This window comes from Sciurus vulgaris (genome assembly GCF_902686455.1).
Source record: "Sciurus vulgaris genome assembly, chromosome: 10".
Lineage (NCBI taxonomy): Eukaryota > Metazoa > Chordata > Mammalia > Rodentia > Sciuridae > Sciurus > Sciurus vulgaris.
The window spans coordinates 86,575,408-86,581,967 of NC_136470.1; positions in this window are offsets into that span (position 1 = coordinate 86,575,408).

Here is a 6,560-nt window from a genome sequence, read left to right on the forward strand (position 1 = left end):
ACAACTAAAATTTTTTTTTAAAAATTCTCATTTTTCAGGGAAGGAAACTGACTCACAAAGGTCAGCTGGCCAGTCAATGATTATTCACCACCAGGCACTGGGCACAGTTAAGATTTGCTCATGGAGAGTCACAGGCATCCATTTTTATTTCTAAAGTGAAAAATAACTATGTCTATTTTGGAGAGTTAATGGAAAGATTACCAAAATGTACAAGAACAAGTGTTTGGCCCATCGTAGAAGCTCAAAAAATAGCATCTGCAGGTATATTGTTAATGGTAATAAGAGTAACAGATAGCCTCAGAAGATCACTAGCCATTTTGGGCATGCTGCAATTACTAACTTTCTGGGGACATTTGGCTGTGAATGTCTTCATCCTACACAAAATGGAAATCCTAATGGACACCCAGGGATATTCTTAGCAATCAAAATAAAGCAAATACACCAGCAAAACAGCTAATTTAAGCACATAGGCCTTAACAAATGTTCACCTTGGTTATGCCAAGAGTTTAAGTTTTTGTACATTTTTTAAAAAATGAATGGAATGCTTTTATTCTTCTCAATGATTTCACCCAGTGTTTTCAGGAAGACATCATCCTCAGAGGCTCCGGCTACTACAGTCTATGTGTCCAACAAATGTGTACAGTGCTCTGTATAGATGGATAATGTCAGTGGGAAAGTTCATGATGATGACCACTCCAGAACATTCTCTCCTTCTGCAGACAATCTTTAAAATTCATAGTATGTGAATACGAATGTCTTAGAAAAATTAGTTTTAGTGCTTAGTGTTTAAGATAGTGGGTTGTTGTTTTCCTTACAAAGTTGAGTCTATTAATAAGTAAATTTGGTAGAGAGTTCAACTTTTGGGTAAAAATTTTTTGGGTAAATTTCAGATGCTGACAAAATCAGACAAAATGAATTCTGCTCCAAATCTGACTTTGCCATTCACGTCCACTAGATGGCAGAACGGAACCACTCTGGAAGTTGTTGGCAGGGCCCCAATTCTCAGAAAAGGTTTTAAATGGTCCAACTATATATATATATATATATATATTTTTTTTTTTTTTTTTGGGAGGGGGGTCCTTATATATTTTTCTATCATCTGATAAAAAGGAGAAGTAAATATTGCATACTCAAATTTCAGGGTCACTTCTAGAACATAAACAGGCTCATTACTAGGAGAGCTGAAGTTTCTTAACTTATGATTCCTTGTCTTCAGGCTTGAGTACTGACCTTATCCAGACCCTTTGGAGGGACCTGAATGGTACCATTGTGCTATCATGAGTGAAAGTTCACTCTGAGCCAGGTGCTGCGCTTACAGAAACATTTCATTTCATTCTCACAAGGAGACTGTTAATAGTGCCATCTGAACTTTGTAAAGTAACTACAAATTAAGAATTTAGGGCTGGGGATATAGCTTAGTAGTGGAGCACTTGCCTAACATGCATGAGGCTCATGCCCAGCATGGCAAAATAACTCACTGTGTGAGTGGGCTGTGAGTTCTTAGAGTGCTTGTGATCTGCATTATACTCACGGTGACATTTAATCAGACTCTGTGCGGTGCTCCAGGCTCAGGAGATCTGACTCAGCAGCAGACAAGTTGTGTGAAATTGACCCTCAGTTTGCCAATCTGTGAAAGAAAGGAACTGGGACATCTGTGGGGTTTTCAGTTCCAATGTTTTATTGTGTAAGTATTTTTCCTCCTTATCTAAAACTTATGCTTTTTGTTTTGTCACCTAGATCGTGCTGCCAGGTTCATTTGGGACCTTATACATGTGGTTTGATATTGGAAACTCAATAGTGGATTTGTCCTACTGATGTGGTAAAGTGACTTCAATTTGGATGCTCCTAACTAATATATATTTTCATTCCCCTCTCATCACAACTGAATTGGTTCTAGGAGAAATTTAGTTAGAATATTGAGTACTGCAGTGAAAGATCATTTTCTTATTTTGTTTGTGCTACAATAACAAAATAATTTTAAAATGAACCAAAACACCTTAGCTCACAGTTCTGAAGCCAGAAAGTCTAAGATCAAGGTGCCAGCCTCTGGTGAGGGTCTTCTTGCTGAGTCATCACATGGTGGAAGGTGGTAGGGCAAGAGCACAAGAGAGCAGAAACCACTTCCAAAAGGCTTTTTCACTGAAGCATTAATCCTGGGATTACTAGGGATTAAATTTCTACACTTGGGATTGATTGCACTGGGGATTAGGTTCCAACATGAGTTTTGGAAGAAACAAAAATATTTAAACCATAGTAGCCACTAACCAAAAAAATCCATGTTCCACAAATACATATTCCCGAACACCAAACTTAGAGCTTTTGATTCTGCAGGTCTGGATGAGGACTCAACAAACTTCTCAAGTGGTCCTGATATAAGAACCCTAAACCATTCTTTAAGAAACATTGCTTGAGGGAGTAAGGATTTTTAGAATCATCTAGAGAGCAGAATTTTATTACTGGAATAAACAAGTGATACTTTCTTTCTCTGTGGGGAAAAAGTTGATCAATATCCTTGAGGAATGATGCCATGGGGCCAGAGGAGTGCTGATCTTTGGTTTCTGTACATAGCAGGCTGAACTTTCACACTGCAGTAACTAGAACAACCTGTGCTGTTAGACTTATGTATAGTTTCCATCTCTGCCACCACGGCTAGCTACTCTGTTCAGAAGTTTATTATGCCAACACTAGGGCAGCTGAGGTCAGAGGATGACTGGTTGAGAACAACAGAAATCATTCTATTTAATTGGCTGATTAGTGCCTCCCCATAGAGAATGCTCTCTGCTGGACATTAACATAGTTATAAAGATGTTCAGACCCCATTTCCACGGTCTTGGTTCACATACATCTTTCCCAAACACCTTCATTACCATTCTTCCCATCCTTTTCTTGTCAAATTCCTCATGAAGGGACCAAACTACTCACCACCTCCTATAAGTCTCTATCTGCCCTCACTTCTGCCTGATGCTCTGCTATTTAGAGAATATTCCCTCAGTGCAGTCCTGAGGGCCACGTCTAAGTTAGGCTTTAGTATAGCAGCTGCCATTTTTGCCTTGCACACCCATACCAACTGGATCATCCATAAATCAAGTTTAGCATTTTCCTCCTCTGTCAGATGCTCATAAGGAATTTTCCATGCATTCTGTGGCAGGCTGACTCTAGCCTCTAGGGTGATCCCTATGACCCTACCTCCAGGTGTCACACTGTGGATAATTCCTTCCCATTCTGTAGTGATGAAGTGGAGAAGATAAACATCCCTAAAAAAAGGAGCGTTGGCCTGTAACAGGGTTGATGGGCTGCTTCTGTAGATCTACAGAAGTCAGGAGAATCTGGATATTTGAGATTGTCAAGTGTATCAATCCAGACAGCCTCATTTCAAGTCTCAGTATCCTAGTTTTTTTCTGAATCAGGTCTTGACCTTGATGTAGCAGACTTGCTGGGGTTGAGAATTTAACCTTCTCCAGAACTCTGCCACTCACATAATTGTGTTTGGGGCTGGCTCAGATTTCTTTCCCTTCTGGTTGCTGGCTATGTGAATCATTTTATATGCTACTAAATAGGCCCTCTGGCTTTCATATTTGATCTTATATTGGCAATTAGTCACCCTCAACCTTTCATTATCTTTAATGAATTAACCACATCCTTCCCGAGTAGATATCACATTCCAAAGTTCTTACAATTACTATTTATTTTCCCAAATCCCTGAGATGGACTGCATTTGCTGCATACCTTCCCACAGCATCCCATTTCAGTTTGCCACTAATGAAAGTTTAAATAGTTTCCATAGCATGCCAAGAGATATCAGTGCTCCACTACCACTAGTGATGGGGTTCTGGGGTTCACATTACCAATGGGCTGGCAGGTAATCCAGTTTCAAAATTTCACTTTAAAGTCTGTGTATTTGCACATGTGTGTGCACACTGCCGATCCAATTCAGGGCCTTACACATGCTAAGCAAACACACAGTCTTTTTTTAGAACTGCTTCTGGGTTAAATCCCTTAGGAAACAGATACTGAGATTTGCAAGCAAGATTTTTTATTTTGTGGTACTTTGGGCAACAATACCTGAGAGGGTTGAAGGAAGCAGAAGTAGGCAGAAGACATTGTATGGTGATGTGGGTTGAAATAATTGGTAAGAACAATGCTGCCTTAAGGAAAAGGAGCTAAGCTTTTCTACCCCTCCAGTCTAGTCCTAGGAGGTGGGCTGCCCCCAGGGAAGGATTGCAACTTGGATAAAGTGGCTTAGTTTGGCTGAGGACAGTTGCTGGAGAGGAATTCGGCTAAGAGCTGTCTGCTGTCACACTCCCAGTGGCTTAGGTAGTATCTCAGTCCTGAAAGGAGACACACTAGAGCATTCACTGCACCTGTACTCTCTGGTTTTAAAATGGTATTGTCATCCACTAGGTAATCCTTTCCACTTTTGACAATACCTTTTTCATTTGCCATCTGTTTTCCCTTCCTTTTCTAGTGACCTCATAAAAAATAATCCAGGTGTGATTCTGTCTTGTCTATTTCAAAGGGCAACATACTCAAAACCCTCTTTTACATTAAAAAACTTCACAAATTTACACTTAATAGTAATGCAATAGTAACTGAATGAATATCCACTAAAAACAAATAAAAGCTATTATAAACTTATCAACTGTTTTAAGCATCTGTGAATGTATAATACAAAAGATGATGTATATTTATATATAGGTATTTCTTGTTCTGATGAAACAATGCTTGATGTGCACATAAATTTATGAACTCCCTAAACTAGGATACTGCCTATAGTTGTGTACAAGAATAGAATGGTCACCTGAAGAAGCACATAGAGACTGAAATCCAGCCCAACCTCTTATTACTAAGTGTCACCCCATCAAGAGCTAAATGCTTTTTCTAAACCAATTGCTGGAACAGGCTACCATTTAGCATTTTATTTTTCCTACTTAGCATAAACTCACCCCTCCACCTGCCCTGGACCTGCCTAGTGACTAAATAGAAGCCCCAACTCTTGACTCAGGCAGTCCTACATGTGGATTCTGTCTTTGCCACTTTTTTGCTATTAACCTTTGATGTGCTCTGAATGTCTTACCTCTAAGTCCGTATGTTGAAATGATACTCCTAAAGATGATGATTTTAAGACCTGGGGCCTTAGGGAGGTGATTACATCATGAAGGTGAAGCCCTCATGAATGTAATTAGTGCCTTTTTTTTTTTTTTTTGGGTAGTGGGGATTGAACCCAGAGGCGCTGAACTACTGAGCCACATCCCCAGCCCTTTTTTGTATTTTATTTAGAGACAGGGCCTACGTTGCTGAGGCTGGCTTTGAACTTGCAATACTCCTGCCTCAGCCTCCCTAGCTGCTGCGATTACAGGCATGTGCCACCTCACCCAGAGAGAATTAGTGCCTTTCAAAGGAGGCCAGCGGGAGTTAATTCCACCATGTGAGAAGACTGGCTGTCTGAGGAAGCAAGCCCCGACCCAACACTGAATCTGCCATGCCTTGACCTGTGGACTTCGTAACCTCTAGAACTAGATTTTTATTGTTTTTTAGTCACCCAGTCTATTTTGTTATAACAGCTCAAATGGGCAACACCACAATATGCCTCTGCTTCCTTATCTGTAAAATGGGATTGCAATACCTCCTCTGCCTGGTCATAGAGCTTATTCAAATGGACAAGTCTATTTTCACAGATCGCTGTTTTATCAACTTTATTGAGGTCTAATTTACATGCAATAAAATGTCTAAAACATTAAGTGTACAGTTTAATCAGAATAATGTAAACTAATGACTAGATAAAGTAACCTGTGTGCTTTATATTACCCAGGGATTGTAACAGGACCTGTGGAAGTTACAAAGTAGCACAAAATGTCCTGGTTAACGCCTTGATTAGATTAGGCCTGGGCTGCAAGTTCTCCCTTTCTCCCCTACGTAACACATCACACTGCCTAATACTTTAGTCCATAAAGCCACTTACAGGCAGGCATCTTCCAGCTTGTTCCCTGTTATACACCCAGCACGTACCACAGCGTTTGGGCTTTCCATGTTCACTTACATAAGACCCAGATCAACCTTACGGTTTTAATTAGTAAAGACCTGTGGAGGCTGTAGCATTAAGAAGGATCAGGTATCAATAAGACTAAGGTACAATTAAGCCAAGTATTTGGTTTTAAGTGGTTTATCTCAGACACCTGCCTAGAGCCCACAGTGCATGGACCCTGGAGGGGCTAAATATTACTATCAATTGTTTAGCTTGTATTGAACGTGTGCTACTAGATTTCTGAGCAAGACTGAAGAATTAGATATCCACGCCGAGGGTCCTCCCTCTCCCCAACAGGCAGATACTATTGGAGGTATGGCACGTACCCTCAAGAGGCCAAGATAAGACATCTTCTTCAAAAGTTTCTGCCCTTAAGTCACACGGTTTGTTCTGTGACCAAGAAGGACCGGAGGATAGCTATCCACAAGGTGCCCTCTTCGGCCAACACCTCCACAATCTCAGTCCTTTTGGGATGAAGCAGGCATAAAGTCGAATTATGTCGTCGCAGAAATGCCGGTGAGACGCCCATGTCCACGAA